Source organism: Thalassophryne amazonica, chromosome 8 (assembly GCF_902500255.1).
Source record: "Thalassophryne amazonica chromosome 8, fThaAma1.1, whole genome shotgun sequence".
Classification (NCBI taxonomy): Eukaryota; Metazoa; Chordata; class Actinopteri; order Batrachoidiformes; family Batrachoididae; genus Thalassophryne; species Thalassophryne amazonica.
Window position 1 is genome coordinate 113954404 of NC_047110.1, and position 17819 is coordinate 113972222.

Consider the following 17819-nt stretch of genomic DNA (forward strand, 5'->3'; position numbering starts at 1 on the left):
GCCCGATCCTCGTCGCCAGTTGGTGGTTGAAGTGGACACCTCGGACTCAGGGACAGGAGCTGTGCTCTCCCAGAGCGGGAAGACCGATAAGGTCCTTCACCCGTGTGCCTATTTTTCCCGCAGGTTGACCCCGGCCGAACGGAACTATGACGCCGGCAATCGAGAGCACCTTGCGGTGAAAGAGGCCCTTGAAGAGTGGAGACATCTGTTGGAGGGAACGTCCGTGCCATTCACGGTTTTCACTGACCACCGGAACCTGGAGTATATCAGGACCGCCAAGCGGCTGAACCCCAGGCAAGCCCGCTGGTCACTGTTCTTCGGCCGTTTTGACTTCCGGATCACCTACCATCCCGGGACCAAAAACCAGAGATCGGATGCCTTGTCCCGGGTACATGAAGACGAAGTCAAAACGGAGTTGTCGGATCCACCGGAACCCATCATCCCAGAGTCCACTATCGTGGCCACCCTCACCTGGGACGTAGAGAGAACCGTCCGGGAGGCCCTGGCATGAAGCCCGGACCCCGGAACCGGGCCGAAGAATAGACTTTACGTCCCACCAGAAGCTAGGGCTGCAGTCCTGGACTTCTGTCACGGCTCTAAGCTCTCCTGTCATCCAGGGGTGCGACGAACCATGGCAGTTGTCCGGCAGCGCTTCTGGTGGGCGTCCCTGGAGGCCGACGTCCGGGATTATATCCAGGCCTGTACCACCTGCGCCAGGGGCAAGGCCGACCATCGCAAGGTTTCGGGATTGCTACAGCCGCTGCCCGTGCCTCATCGCCCTGGTCTCACATCGGCCTGGATTTTGTCACGGGCCTCCCGCCGTCCCAGGGCAACACCGTCATCCTCACGATAGTGGACCGATTCTCCAAGGCGGCCCACTTCGTGGCCCTCCCGAAGCTCCCAACGGCCCAGGAGACAGCGGACCTCCTGGTCCACCACGTCGTCCGGCTGCATGGGATCCCAACAGACATCGTCTCCGATCGCGGTCCCCAGTTCTCCTCGCACGTCTGGAGGAGCTTCTGTCGGGAACTGGGGGCCACGGTCAGTCTCTCATCCGGGTATCATCCCCAAACCAACGGGCAAGCAGAACAGGCCAACCAAGAGATGGAGCAGACCCTGCGTTGCGTGACAGCCACGCACCCGGTGGCCTGGAGTACCCATCTGGCCTGGATCGAGTATGCCCACAACAGCCAAGTGTCGTCAGCCACCGGCCTCTCCCCTTTTGAGGTGTGTCTAGGGTATCAGCCCCCGTTGTTTCCGGTGGTTGAGGGAGAGGTCGGTGTGCCCTCGGTCCAGGCCCACCTGCGGAAGTGCCCTCGGGTGTGGCGAGCCGCCCGTTCTGCTTTCCTGAAGGCCCGGATGAGGACAAAGGCCCATGCAGACTGTCGGCGGACCCCGGCCCCTACGTATCGTCCAGGGCAGGAAGTGTGGTTGTCAACCAAGGACATTCCACTCCAAGTGGCCTCCCCGAAACTACAAGAACGATACATAGGTCCCTTTAAAATCCTCAAGGTCATCAGTCCCGCCGCAGTGAGGCTTCAGCTTCCGGCCTCACTGCGGATCCATCCCGTGTTTCATGCGTCAAGGATCAAGCCCCATCACACCTCACCCCTCTGCACTCCGGGTCCGGCACCACCTCCTGCCCGGATCATCGATGGCGAGCCGGCTTGGACTGTGCGCCGGCTCTTGGATGTCCGCAGGATGGGCCAGGGCTTCCAGTATTTGGTGGACTGGGAGGGGTACGGACCTGAAGAACGCTCCTGGGTGAAGTGGAGCTTCATCCTGGACCCAGCCCTCCTGGCCGATTTCTACCGCCGCCACCCGGACAAGCCTGGTCGGGCGCCAGGAGGCGCCCGTTGAGGGGGGGGTCCTGTTGTGTGGGCCGCTGAAGAGGAGGTACTACTGGCCCACCACCACCAGAGGGCACCCGGCCTGGAGTGCGGGCTCCAGGCACCAGAGGGCGCTGCCGCCTCACAGGAGCAGCCAGGGTGACAGCTGACGCTCATCATCTTTGACAGCTGTCACCATTCATCAGGATCAGTGTTGGTATATCAGCCAGACGACATCTCCACCTCTTTGCCGAGATATCGTTCTACCTTGAAGGTAACGTACCTCAGCTGACTGTGAGACAGTATCCTTTTGTTACTTGAGCGTTGTATTGTGAACTACTTTTCCAACGAGAGGTGGAGGTAGCTTTCCTGCCATACGGATTGCTGGGTGCAAACGCGCCCTCATTTAACTGCTTTTTGTTCCTCGCCAGCAGTACCAGATCTGACACGCGGAGGCAGTGGCCACCTGGGAGTTCGGGACTTGGAGGCTCCAGTATTCCCGGGGTCTGGTGGCGGAGGAAATCGTGTGGTTCCGGTTCTGCTTTGGACAGGTGTCTCCTATCTTCGAGCCTGCCCACACGACACCTTTGTGATTTGACTCCTGTCTAGTGTGTAATCTGTTGTATTGGTTGTGCACATTCGCAACAGTAAATTGTTGTTATTTGACCTACTCCATTGTCCGTTCATTTGCGCCCCCTGTTGTGGGTCCGTGTACCTACACTTTCACAACATGCACCTTAAACAGAGACAAAAAACAGAATCAGGCATCAGAAAGACAAAAAATACTGTATAATTTGCCAGCATTAAACAACAAGAAAAACAGAGAAATACTAAGGTGATCGCCGGCCACTAGCCCTAAACTTCAATGAAAGACCCAGAATTTAGGTAAAGTTGAGGCCGCAGCCCACTCCAATTACTAATAAATGAATTAAAAGAGTAAAAAGCATAAAACAAAACTGTACAAGTATGCTAGACATATGAAAGGGAAAATAAGTGTGTCTTAAGTCTGTACTTGAAAGTCTCCACAGAATATGACTGTTTTATTGACGCAGGGAGATCATTCCACAGAACAGAGGCACGATAAGAGAAAGCTCTGTGACCCGCAGACTTCTTATGCACCTTAGGGACACAAAGTAGTCCTGCACCCTGAGAATGTAAAGCCCGGGCCGGTACGTAAGGTTTAATTAGGTCAGCTAGGTAGGGAGGTGCCAGTCCATGAATAATTTTATAGGTTAGTAGCAGAACCTTAAAATCTGATCTCACTGGGACAGGAAGCCAGTGATGGGATGCCAAAATGGGTGTAATGTGGTTGAACTTTGTGCTTCGTGTCAAAAGTCTGGCTGCAGCATTTTGAACCAGTTGGAGACCCCTAATGCTAGACTGCGGTAAACCAGAAAATAGAATATTGCAGTCCAATCTAGAAGAGATAAAGGCATGGATCAGGGTCTCAGCATCAGCCATAGACAGGATGGGACGAATCTTCGCGATATTTCGCAGGTGGAAGAAAGAAGTCCTAGTAATATTTCGAATGTGGAGGCCAAAGGACAACGAATGATTAAAAATTAACCCAAGGTTCCTCACTTTGTCAGTGTGATGTATGACACACGAGCTGAGGCTGAGCATTAACTGGTCAAATTGATGCCAATGTCTCACTGGACCAAGAACCATCATTTCAGTCTTATCAGAGTTTAAAAGTAGGAAGTTTCTAGACATCCAACTTCTGACTGCTGCAAGGCAACCTTCTAAGGATTTTATGTGAACGAGATTACCAGCAGTTATCAGCATGTATAACTGAGTATCATCTGCATAGCAGTGAAAGGTAATCCCAAAATGCCGCAATATGTGCCCAAGGGGTGTTATATATCTTCATTGGCTTCCTGTTAATTCTAGAATAGAATTTAAAATTCTTCTTCTTACTTATAAGGTTTTGAATAATCAGGTCCCATCTTATATTAGGGACCTCATAGTACCATATCACCCCAATAGAGCGCTTTGCTTTCAGACTGCAGGCTTACTTGTAGTTCCTAGGGTTTGTAAGAGTAGAATGGGAGGCAGAGCCTTCAGCTTTCAGGCTCCTCTCCTGTGGACCCAGCTCCCAATTCAGATCAGGGAGACAGACACCCTCTCTGCTTTTAAGATTAGGCTTAAAACTTTCCTTTTTGCTAAAGCTTATAGTTAGGGCTGGATCAGGTGACCCTGAACCATCACTTAGTTATGCTGCTATAGACTTAGACTGCTGCGGGGTTCCCATGATGCACTGAGTGTTTCTTTCTCTTTTTGCTCTGTATGCACCACTCTGCATTTAATCATTAGTGATTGATCTCTGCTCCCCTCCACAGCATGTCTTTTTCCTGGTTCTCTCCCTCAGCCCCAACCAGTCCCAGCAGAAGACTGCCCCTCCCTGAGCCTGGTTCTGCTGGAGGTTTCTTCCTGTTAAAAGGGAGTTTTTCCTTCCCACTGTCGCCAAGTGCTTGCTCACAGGGGGTCGTTTTGACCGTTGGGGTTTTTCCGTAATTATTGTATGGCCTTGTCTTACAATATAAAGCGCCTTGGGGCAACTGTTTGTTGTGATTTGGCGCTATGTAAATAAAATTGATCTGATTTGTTTTGATATAAAGGGAGAAAAGCAGGGGGCCTAAGACAGACCCGTCTTGGAACCCCAAATTTCATGTCACTAAGGTTAGAGGTAGTGTTACTGTAGAAAATACAGTGAGAACGACTGGTCAAGTATGACGTCAGCCATGCAAGGGCACTCCCAGTAATCCCAAAATGATTTTCCAGCCTATCAAGTAGAATATGATGATCCACTGTATCAAATGCAGCACTGAAATCTAACAGCAACAGAACCGTAGTGCTGTCCGAATCCATTGTAAGCAGAAGATCATTCAATACTTTAGTGAGAGCCGCCTCTGTGGAATGATATTTTCTAAAAGCAGGCTGCAGTGGCTCAAAGAGATTATTCTCAGTAAGATAGTCTACGAGCTGCCGTGACACCACTTTTTACAGAATTTTAGAGAAAAATGATAGATTTGATATCAGCCGATAGTTTGTCAATACAGTAGGGTCGAGATTGGGTTTCTTAAGTAATGGTTTAATCACTGCAGATTTGAAACATTTAGGAACAGATCCAGAAGTTAAAGAAAGATTAATAATTTCCAGCACAGTCAGCCCAAGAGTGGGCCACAGGTCCTTAAACAGTTTTGTTGGTATAGGATCAGGACATTCAGGAGCTGCTCCAAGAGGAAATCCAGTAGACAACTTCCTTCTCCATCTGCCTAGGGTACATGGAGGATGAGGGGTATATTTTGCGGGAGAAGCTGAAAGAAGAGAACGAGAGCAAGAAGACTGTAGAGAAGTACGTCTTTGCTCTCTAGACTCAGCTGGCTGAAAGAAAGACAAAGGCAGGATAGAAGGCCTTGTCAGTAGAGGGGGCTGAAGAGGGCCTCAAAGGAGTCCAATGGGAATTTGGACGGTGTTCAGCGGCAGCTGGAGTAGAAAAGTTCAGCCTATGGACAAACTGGATAAGATAGAGATCCGTTTGCAGCAAGAGAAATGGATGACCTCTTGGTGGACCAGGACCACCTTCGGCAGATCGTCTCCAATCTGGAGAGGAAGCAAAAAAAGTCTGACCAGATGTGGGCCAAAGAGAAACGTATTGCTACTCTATATGCAGAGGAGTATGATCGTGCCGAAGCGGAGGCCAGGGAGAAGGAGACAAAAGTGTTGACCCTGGCAAGAGAGTTAAAGACTCTTACAGACCTGAAAGATGAACTTGACCGATTTAATAAAGTGCTCAAGACCGAGACGGATGACTTCGGAAAGAGTTCATAGTTTGGAGAGGTCCAAGCGTGCCATGGAGCAGCGACTGGAGGAGATGAAGATTCAGCTGGAGGATGTATATAGGTAATGTTTCCAGGCCCACTCCGTCAAGAAGAAACGGGAGCTGGATCTGGGAGGGCTTGAAGGCCATCTTGAAGATGCTACTGAAAATCGCGATAATGTCTTATAGCACTTGAAGAAACTGCAGGCCCGCATGAAAGACCAGATGAGAGGACTGGAAGAGCTGTGAATGTTCAGAGATGAAGCAGTTAATGATGCTAAAGACAGTGATAAGAAGCTTAAAGCAATGGAGGGAGACATGTTACACATCCAGGAGGAGCTGTCTACTACAGACAGGCTCAGGGAGTGAAAGGATGAGCTCCAAGATGAGATCTATAGTCTCAACACAGTGGAGATTTGAACTGAGTTGTTCCGTGCCTGCAGGGTGAGAAGCTGAGTTATATTAAAGCCAGGAAGTGTTTGCTGATTGTGTGCTGTGTGGAGAGTGTTGGACTCACTTCATGATTTCTTCCTTCGCAGACTCTGTTTGTTGGGGCCGCCTGGGGGGTGTCGGCGGGGTCCCTGGGTCCGAACTGCTGTGGCTCCAGACCGTTTGCGCTGCTGAGAGCGCGCCGTGTTTCCACCTCACCAGACCGCGGACTTTTTGGGTTGTTTATCACTCCACTCACTATTATGTGTATTAAATTCTGTTACCTTTTGAACCGTGCTCTGCTTATTTTATGCTGGGTCCTGTCAAACGCTGGGTCAGTGCTCCGACCGCGTCCGGCACATAACATTTTCTTCCCAAAGTAATCCAGGAAATCTTGTGCTGTAAAAGGAGAGCGAACTACAGGTGGTTGTCCATGCATAAGTGTTGCCACCGTGTCGAACAAGAACTTTGAGTTATGCTTGTTTTTATTGATCAAATCAGAGTAGTAAGTCCGCTTTGTAGCCAATAATGCATGCTTATAGTCTAAGATACGCAAGGTGAAATACTTTTAATTTTGAAGGACACCATTTCCGTTCTAGACCTCTTGCTTTATGCTTGAGGTCACGCAGATAATCACTGAACCAAGGTGACTGTGATTTGGGGGAGCGCGGTTTTAACACAGGTGGTGAAATCATGTTGAGTGTAGTTTTGAGCACTGAGTTTAAACTATCCACAAGTCTGTCTACTGACTGGGTATTTGTCAAATGTGAAGCTAAGACATCACCGTAGTGATATATAAGGTTGTTGTTCCACTAAACAAAGCAGCGAAACTGTAAACTTAGTAAGTGAGTGATCAGACACCACTGATGTAAGAGGCATGATGTCAAAATTCGTGACAGCAGTACCATGTGCAAGAACCAGATCCAGGGTATTTCCACTAATGTGCGTCAAATCCCGAATGTATTGCCGAAATCCTAATGCATCCACAATTTCCATAAATGATTTGCAGAGGGGATCAGAAGGCTTATTTATATGAATGTTAAAGTCACCAATGACCAGAATGTTAGCTACACTAGTTGACAAGTTAGAGATGAACGCACCAAATTCATCTAAGAATTCAGAATATGGGCCAGGAGACCTATATACAGTGACAAAGTAATACGACTGATTTTTATTCTTCTGACCTTGGCAATGTGTAATATCCTGAGCAGAGCGGAGAATCAGATGCTCAAACGAGTGATATTTATAACCCCCAACAGCTAATAAGCTAAACCTAGATTTATAAATAAGAGCAACACCCATTTTGGTGTCTCTTCACTGGCTTCCTGTCCCAGTGAGATCAGATTTTAAGGTTCTGCTACTACTATAAAACTGTTCACGGACTGACACCTTCCTACCTAGCTGACCTAATTAAACTTTACGTACCGGCCTGGGCTTTGTGTTCTCAGGGCGCAGGACTACTTTGTGTCCCTAGGGTGAATAAGACGTCTGTGGGTCACAGAGCTTTCTCTTATCGTGCCCCTGTTCTGTGGAATGATCTCCCTGCATCAGTTAAACAGTCAGATTCTGTGGAGATTTTCAAGTCCAGACTTAAGATGCACTTATTTTCCCTTTCGTATGTCTAGCATACTGGTACAGTTTTGTTTTACGCGTTTTACTCTTTTAATTCATTTTATTAGTAAACGCAGTGTGCCGTGACCCTCCTGTCCTGTGCACCAACAGCATTTCCTGTATATTCATTTTGTGAATTGTTCTGTAATTTGTGTCTGTATCATGGCCCAAGCACAGGGTCACCCCTTTGAGTCTGGTCTGTGTTAGATAAAATGTACTGTACAAACATGATTATCATTTATTATCTTTTATTACATCTGCTCCTTTTGTATCTTAAATTCTGCAAACTGTTTACAAACAGGAGCCAGGTCAGCCTGTTTACAGTTTGACATCTAGCAAGCTTCAGCAAAACCACTCACTCTGTACCTAAGATCAGAATGATTCAGTTGATTGCAAATGTATCTGCACATGACTAATAGCACATGTTGTAACCGTGAACTCATGTAGCCCCCCACCCTTATCTTTGTTTTTTTACACAATAAAAGGGCCTCGCACAGAATGACACATTTGGAGAACTGCACATAGCAACCTCTGCTATGTCTCCCCTTTGCCAAGCTCACTAAAGACATCTCAACTCTCTGTCCGAGTTCTTTCTTGTATGTCTAGGTGAGGTCAAACTTGACATATTTCCTGGCGCCGTGACCCGGATGTCAGCATACCCAGTCGCTGCGGAAAGGAGGGAGACACACTGAAGCCCGTCGACAGCTGGCTCCACAGGGAGGCCGAAAGAAAGTCCCGGGGAGTGAATTCTCCTCCAGGCCGGTGATTTAGAAGTCAACCTCCGACCGCAACGCTGGATTGACGACATCAGAACAGGAAAAAATCAACGAACCAGACAGAGGACTAAGGTCAATTCTTTTATGGTCTGACAGGGTCAGGACTAAGGTCAAATTTGATGGGGTCAAATTAGTAAATTCCTTTATGATCTGACAGGGTCAGGACTAAGATCAAATTTGACAGGGTCAAATTAGAAAACAGCTATGGGGTGACTGTTAAAGACGTGACGGGGTCACGTCAGAACAAAAAAGTCCACTATACAATCAAAGTAAGACCAAAGTAAGATCAAAGTACTATCAAAGTAACACCAAAGTAAAATCAGAAGACGTCTAACAGTGTGAAAGTGGTTTGTATGAATGTGACTTGTATAAATGGAATGATAAACAATTGAAGCTCCTCCGGGACTCCTGACATCCTCCATTCCAGGGGACAAAAATGAAGAGTCTGTCTGTGAAGTAAATTGTGAAATCATTCATTCGCACCACACCTGTTTGTGTTGAACGATGTAACTGGAAAGATACATTAGGTAAGATCATTCACCTTCTCCGGGAGGTTGAAGTAAGATACTTTCCAGCTAAACTGTTGACCAAACAGTAAAAGGGGAAAAATAGATTGTCTGTTTAGGATTCCCTAAGAATCACACCCACAGACGACCAAAATGGGGAATACACAATCGTGTTGCTGTTGTTGCACAAAAAAATGATTCACTTGAAGGTGATGTCAAATTTATGATAAAATGCGATCCAGAAGGACAGAAATATGTGGAAAAATGGAAGAAAAAACATGACTTCAAGGGCAAACTGATTGTGTTGGAGTGTGAGACACAGGTAGACAAAATAACCGCGGAAGCAGCAAGAAAGAAGGAGGGAGTGAGAAGAGACCGAAAGCCGACAGAATTGAAAAGCGCAAAGAAGTGGTTAGAGCAGGCTAATAAATGGCAGGATGCAATTAAATACAAAGGATTTAAAAGCCAAACACAAACATTATTTGTGAGAACAGAAGACAATGAGACTGTGGTGAAACCAAGACAACCACGACAACAATTACCTCAAGTCCTCCCACCGCCGCCGGACCTGCCTGATCAACAGGATCAGGCTGCGGGAGGAGACGGCCAAGTGCTGTTGCCTCAGGGAGGTCCTTCAAAATGCACGCGAGCCAAAGCAAAAAAAGAGACAAAGGAAAAAAGTGAAAATATGTATCATGGGCATGGTAGGGTCCCAGAACAAGGTTATACAGAATGCATATCACCACCGAATTCAAATTTGTATCCATCATTAAATGACATGTACCCCATGGTTCAAGTACCAAATCCCCATGGGACAGCAGGAAATACATTCACATATGTCTTTCGTCCTTGGACAAAAGACGAAGCCCATAAGGCTACCAGTTCCCTCGTTGACCCAAGCGTCGATGTGGATGAATGGATCGTTCAATTCATCGATCTGGTTCGAAGCTACCGATTAAATGGACAAGAAATTGGGAAAGCCCTTCAATGTGCTCTTGGACGGAATTGGGTGCATGTCCGAGGTACATACACAGGCCGTGATGCTCAGGGCACTGTATGTCAATATACCGATGACATGGCTGAACCACTAAAGGCTCAATTTGTTGTCATGATCAACATGAAGACAAAATTCAAGCCAAAAGCAAATTATAAAAAAATAACTGCAGCAAAACAGAAATCCGATGAGGACGTAGATGATTTTCTAGTCCGTTTAGAAAAAGTGTTCAGAGTCCAAAGCGGCATTCCACACTCAGACGATGCGGACAGACCATATCAGAACCAATTGAAGCAAGTTCTGATACAAAATTTAAGTCCTGCCATCAGCTTCTACATTACTAAACACTGTGTGGAAATGGACTCAAAGAATGTTTCAGGAATTATGGATTGGGCTCGACATGCTGAAAAATTATACAAAACCAAGAAAATGAAAGATACTCCTTCTGTTACTGTATTCTACAACAAAGACGATATGTCCCTCAAATTAAACAGTAACAGTGAGATCTACTTCCAAGGTGGTTTTCCCACCGGACCTGGACGTGGCCGTTTTCGCGGTTGCGGTTGCCACCAAATGCGAGGCCGGGGCAGATCAGCACCACCCCCGGATACTTCAAGGACATACAAACCAAATGATGTGTGTTACAATTGTGGAGAACCAGGACACTGGGCACGGGACTGTCCCAAAGCACTACGCGCAGACAAACGTGGTCCAGTCCGTCCTTCAGCACCTCCATATCCACAATGGCTAGAAGGTCCTGTAGAGGCTTCAGTGGAACACCAAAATGACAAACAATCACAGCATGATCCTACTAACTGTGTAAATATAGGTGGTGCCTTCTCTCTCCTGGGCCTGAGATTTAAACCAATGATTACTCTGACTTTAAATGGCAAATACATGGAATTCCTTTGTGACACAGGTGCATGCCGCACAGTTGTAAATTCAGTGCCACACAAAGGCACATATTCAGATAAAACCATTTGGGTAAAATCTGCCGATGGGTTAGTGAATGAAGAAAAAATTCTAAAACCTGTGCACATCGTGGACCCAATAACACATCAGGAGCTGTTCAAACCAGTAGTTTATGCTCCCACATGCCAAACCAATTTGTTGGGGAGAGATTTGATGCAAAATTGAAAATTGGAGTCCTACCCACAACAGATGGCATGAAGGTGGTCCATGTGACCCCTCCTCATGTTCTAGCAACATCACCTGTTACTTTGTGATATTCTCTGGATCTTGCTGATCCAGAACAACAGGAATGGTTCATTGACAAGGCAGAGGCCCATGTGACAGAAGAAACACCACATGATTCCATGCTAGCACCTGATTTGCACATCACAATGAATTACACTGAGTCTGATGATCCCAGATATGATTCTGATTTTGTAAACATGACACCAAGACCACAGAACATTCAGCGATTCTACACTGATCGGTCTGCTACTGCTGTGTGTGCAGTTGATTTGTTACCAACCGCCTTTAAAATGTTTAGGGGTCATTATCCCCCACACATCTCGTTGTGCAAACCACCTGGGGCTAAGTGGCAGGACTTGGGACTGATTGTCCTGAATCTGCAATTGGCCACAGATTGGGAAACTGCAGGTGCACAATGGGATTTCAGTCCATCTACAGGCTTTTATAGACAGCTGTTAAACACTGCAGTATCAGTCCATCCAGTTGTGCATGAAACTAGTTCTGAAAAGACTTAACTAAATCCTTCTCCTCTTTTTCTCTCGGAAACGGAGGAAAAAGCATTGCTCTCCAAAGTATCACCACAACTTTGGGTACACTCACCCACAGATGTGGGGCTACTTGATTGTATAGGTCCTGTTCAAATCACACCAAAATCTCAGTGGAGACCCTGTATTAAACAGTATCCAATGAAAGCAGAAGCAGGAATTAAGCCTGTTATTGAAGAATTGTTGCAAGCTGGAGTAATTGTGGAGTGTCCCGACTCTCCATGCAACACTCCTATTTTCCCAGTCAAAAAGGCTGATGGGAAAAATTGCCGAATGATGCAGGATTTAAGGGCAGTGAATGCAGCTGTGGAAAACCGAGCCCCTCTAGTGCCGGACCCCCACACACTGCTAAATTCTCTCTGCCCTAATAACACATTCTTTTCTGTGATTGACATAAGTATATCAGGGGTGTCAGAAAAAGAAGGCTGGAGACAAATGCAGGACTCGACTATGTAGCTCTGGCAAATCAGGCAAATCAGAATATCAAGATACACAAACACAAACTTATTTAGAAAATCGTAACACGTCATTGATCAGGTTCTGAAATACTGCAGGTGCATCGATTAAGCCAAAGGGCATGACTAAATATTCATAATGGCCAGTGGGAGTATTGAAAGTGGTCTTCCATTCATCTCCCTGTCTGATCCGCACTAAATGATAGGCATTGCGGAGATCAAGCTTGGTGAAGACTGTGGCGCCCTCTAGTAGTTCAAACGCGGAAGCTATTAATGGCAGGGGATAACGGTTTTTAACAGTGACACCATTTATCCCACGATAGTCAATACAGGGACGGAGTGACTTATCTTTCTTTTCTACAAAGAAAAACCCCGCCCCTGCGGGAGATGATGATGGGCGAATCAAACCGGCCTCTAAGGATTCCTGGATGTATTCGTTCATGGCGATGCGTTCAGGGCCGGTCAGAATAAAAAGTTTTCCCCGTGGGGGACTCGTGCCCGGAAGTAGCTCAATGGCACAGTCATAAGCACGATGTGGTGGCAGCGACTTTGCCTTGACTTTGCTAAATACTTCTGTAAGATCGTGGTACTCAGTAGGTACTCCTGCCAAATCAGGATTGAGGATTAGCGATCCTTGCGGACGTCGCGAAACAGCGCCCCGCACAGGCAGAGCCCCAGGAAGTGATTCGTCCGTCGGACCAGTTTACTTGTGGCCTATGTATTTTTAACCAGGGATGCCCCAAAATGGCGGAGTGAGTCATTTTATCAAATACATGAAAGCTTATCATTTCTGAATGGGTACCGGCTATGATCAACTGAACAGACTGAGTGCGGTGGGTGATGTGACCCAGCACATGACCATCCACGGCATGCATTACCAGCGGCCGTGAGAGATGGTACAGCTTAAGGTGTAAAGACCTGGCGAGAAAAGATTGCACTAAAATTGCGTCAGAACCTGAATCAATAAATATCGGAACAGAGCATGATGAATGATCGGAAATTAAACTGGCCGTGATCACGTTTTGAAGAGTAACAGAAGTAATAGAATTTTGACTCACCCGGCGTACCCGTTGTGACCGCACGGGGGCACCCCTGGCTTGGCACTCAGTGACCACATGACCCGCCTGACCACAATAGAAACACAATCCCTGGTCTCTCCGGCGCTGCCGCTCCTCAGAGGTCAGCCGGGTACATCCCAGCTGCATCGGCTCTTCTGAAGCTGCGTGAGACGAGCTGGAGCTGGAAGCAGAGGACCCGACATGATGAGCGGACGAAGATTCCGAGTGCTGGGATGAGGCGCGCACATCTCGTCGGGGCCGGTCCGCCAGCCGGCGATCAGTGCGGATGGCTAGTGCGATAAGCTCATCCAGTTGTTCTGGGAGATCAACAGCTATCAGCTGATCCTGGATCTGCGTCGATAGGCCTTGGAAGAACATGTCATGGAGTGCGGCCGGGTTCCACTGGCTCTTCGCCGCGAGAATGCGGAAATCAATGGCGTAGTCAGTGACACGTCTGTTTCCCTGCCGAAGACGCATCAGGGAACGGGCTGCCTCACGGCCCGGTGACGTATGCTGGAAGACCTGGAGGAGTGCGGTCTTGAATGCCTGGAGCGATCCACACGCCGGAGACTGCCTGCTCCACTCTGCCGAGGCCCACGCCGCTGCCCGGCCGGTGAGGTGAGTTATGATGAATGCTATCTTCGACCTGTCGGACGGAAACATTGCTGACATTAACTCGAAGTGCAGGTCACATTGTGTAAGGAAGGGCTTGACGTCTCCGGATTCTCCAGAGAAATGCTCAGGTTGAGACAGCTGGTTGCAGATGACAGGGGCAGCTGTAGGTACCGGCGGGGCAGCACTCGGTCCTGTCGGCGGCTGGTTGGTAGAGGCCGAAGCGGACGGAGCCTAAGGTGTCAGGGAGGTTATAAGCTGGTTGATCTGTGTGCTCACTGAGGACATGAAGGCGTCCTGTCTCTTGGCCAGGTCAGAGATTCCGGTGCTTAAGGCGGTGATGCGGTACTCTTGTTCTGCCAGCTGGCAGCTATGGTGATGAACAGCTGACTGGAACGGGTTCGAGTCCGCTGTCTCCATTGTTGGCCTGATCGTTCTATCAGGGTTGTCAGAAAAAGAAGGCTGGAGACAAATGCAGGACTCGACTACGTAGCTCTGGTTCAAGGAGGCGTTTACTGAAAGGCTTAGCTGGGTTCGGTACACAGAGAGGCAGTCCAAGAGAAGCAAACCGATCCAAAACATCAGGCAATGGCGTGGTCAAAAAATACAGGCAGGTGGTCAAAACACAAGGTGGAAGCAGGACTTAGAAAGAGCAAGGTACAGAGCTAGAAGTGATGGCACAGGGCACAACGATCATGCAAATAAACGGTGCAACCAGTGGTGTTTAAATACTCCCAGTGATAAGTGCAGAAAGACCCAGAACAAGGCGTGACCCAACCAAAGTGAACTGCCCCCCACCAAGCTCAAAGAAGGCAGCCAAGAGAAATATGGACCAGAAAACCCAAGCAAAGCACACCCAGCCAGAAAAGCAACATAATCCAAAACCAAAACCCAACCACACAATAGAGGATAAACACAATACATGACAAAGTAATGCTTTCTTCTCTGTTCCAATACACAAAGACAGGTGGTTTGCATTCACCTTCCAGAGAAAAAAGTACACCTACACACGCCTTCCACAGGGATACGCTGACAGCCCCAGTATTTTCACTCAGGCTATCACTTGTTGTTTGTCATCCTTTGATCCACCGCCTGACTCACAGATCCTTGTTTACGTTGACGACATTCTATTTCTCAGGGAAAACACAGATCGCATGTGAACAAGCTTCGAGGTCTGTCCAAAAAGTATCGTACCTTTTTATTTTTTGCAAAAACCATATGGATTTGAATCATGTGTGATTGCGTCAGCCAAGCTTGAACCTTCGTGCGCATGCGTGAGTTTTTTCACGCCTGTCGGTTGCGTCATTCGCCTGTGAGCAGGCTTTGTGTGAGCACTGGTCCACCTCTCTTGTTGGATTTTTACTGCGAATAAATGTCTGAACGATTTGAAGCTTTGCTGCATCAAATTTTTCCAGAAACTGTGAGAGACCTCCAGGTGGACACCATTCGGAAAATTTAGACGGCTTTCAGGGACGATTTTATGGGGATTACACAGATTAAGGAGTGCTCCAGCCGGTTTAAAGACCGCCCACAGCGTCTGAGAGCGTGGCGCGCTCCGAGCGCCGATCGACAGACTCAAACCCCACTCAAACAACCAGATCATTTCCAACGTGAAGGCTTTGTTGATCCGGGACGTCATCTAACTTTCACAAAAAAGGCAGAAGGCGTGGACATCAGCACTTTTTCGGCACATTCTACTGTTACAGGAGTTTTTTTCATGGAAAAAGAAGCGGAGGATTGCGCCACCATGCCGCTCATGGCGTGGGACAAAACCACCTCCGTGTTGGTCTCACAGGACGGCTTTCAGGTGGCTCAGATGGCTTCCAGTTGCTTTTCAGTCGTGTGAGTATCTCAGAAATTGTGCATGAGCTGGACATGCCCCAACATGTCCTGTGAGGCTTCATCACGGCATTGCTTTGCGCCATGCGGCTCTGCCGCGACGCGCGGAGTTCCTCCGCTCCTCTTTCCATGACAAAAACTCCTGTAACAGTGGAATGTGCTGTTCATTTCTAAACTGGACGCGGTCTTGATCCGGTATGTCATCTGTCTAGCACAGGAATTGCGGAAGACGTGGACATCAGCACTTTTTCGGCACATTGAGACAGACGTGCGGAGGAATCCCGTGCGTTGCTGTTGCTTCTCTACTCTACCATTTCTTCTCTCTGGCTAAGATTTTAACTTCCTATTAGCCAGAGAGAAGAAATGGTTTTTGAGAGGGGTCAAGGAGGCATTCTTTGTGAAACGTTTGAAACCCAGCCTTAACCGGGGAGGGGGTCTGAGACACGCTTTGTCCCCTGTTTACAATGGGGTACTCAGGTCAAAGCAGTTTCAGTCTTTTGTTCATGGTAATGAGTCATTCAAGTCATCAGCAGAGTCGTCAAGGGAGCCATCAAGAGAGGGACAGCTGCCCTGTCATTAGGAGGGTGCTAACTAGAGCACAATAGGTGCTAATTAGAGCTATTGTTTAGTCACCAGCCTATAGCAGTCTGCCTCTCAGGAGGGGTCTGGTTAGGTTTAAAACTCCAGCTTTTGTGACTTATTGATTATTCTTCTCTACAAGAGTCAAGACAGAAGTCAGACCACCAGAGCAAGAATTTTAGCTGAGGAAGCTTCTGCGATTTGATGCGAAAGGTCCTCGCATCAACCAACCCAGTCCAGTCGAAGATTCAAGCTTCTCTACTATGGAAACCACCTGGACAACTGAGAGCCTACACAGAAAAAAAAATCCCAAATCAGAAAAGTTTGGAGGATATGAAAAATGTGGTGTTGATGGACATGTAATGATCCTGACATTTACTTTGACTTCTATTTCTGTAACTGCAGACTGTATGAAACCAACATATTTCGTTATGTGTGGTCAGCTTTATTTTTATTTGTTTTGTGTTAATATATATCCATTCCTACATTTAATTCATGATTAATGATTAACAATTAATCATTTTTACAGTCAGCTTTCTTGAGAAATGTCAAAGGATGAAAACATGAAAATTTCCAAGTCACTGAATATTTCTTAGATTTCATTTATATCATTTGTTCAGAAATACAAACAGTGAGGTACTTTATGATAAAGCTGACTAAATATCCATGCTGGAAGAAGACAAGTGAGGGAAGCCACCAAGACACAACTGTAGAAGAATCTTTGGCTTCTGTGGGTGTGAGTGGAAAAACTGGGAATAGTGCAACATTTTTATTTTTTTCTACATTTAATATACGAGGTCTGTCAATAAAGTATGTCCTTTTTATTTTTTTCAAAAACTATATGGTTTTCATTCATATGTTTATACGTCAGACATGCTTGAACCCTCGTGCGCATGCGTGAGTTTTTCCACGCCTGTCGGTGACGTAATTCGCCTGTGAGCACTCCTTGTGGGAGGAGTCGTCCAGCCCCTCGTCGGAATTCCTTTGTCTGAGAAGTTGCTGAGAGACTGGCGCTTTGTTTGATCAAAATTTTTTCTAAACCTGTGAGGCACATCGAAGTGGACATGGTTCAAAAAATTCAGCTGGTTTTCAGTGAAAATTTTAACAGCTGATGAGAGATTTTGAGGTGATACTGTCGCTTTAAGGACTTCCCACGGAGCGGGACGTCGCGCAGCGCTCCCAGGCGCCGTCGTCAGCCTGTTCAAGCTGAAAACCTCCACATTTCAGGCTCTATTGATCCAGGATGTCGTGAGAGAACAGAGAAGTTTCAGAAGAAGTCAGTTTCAGCATTTTATCCGGATATTCCACTGTTAAAGGAGATTTTTTTAATGAAAGACGTGTGAACGGATTGCAGCGTCGGCTCGCAGCCGCTGCGACGCTCCGCCACAGGAAAAACACCTCTGTTGGAAGCTTTAAGGACAAGTTGGAACATGCCCAGCTGTTAAACAATTTCTCAGATACTCACTCCACTGAAAGCCATCAAAAGCTGCCTGGATTTTATCAACACGGAGGTGTTTTTCCTGTGGCGGAGCGTCGCGGCGGCTGCGAGCCGACGCTGCAATCCGTCCG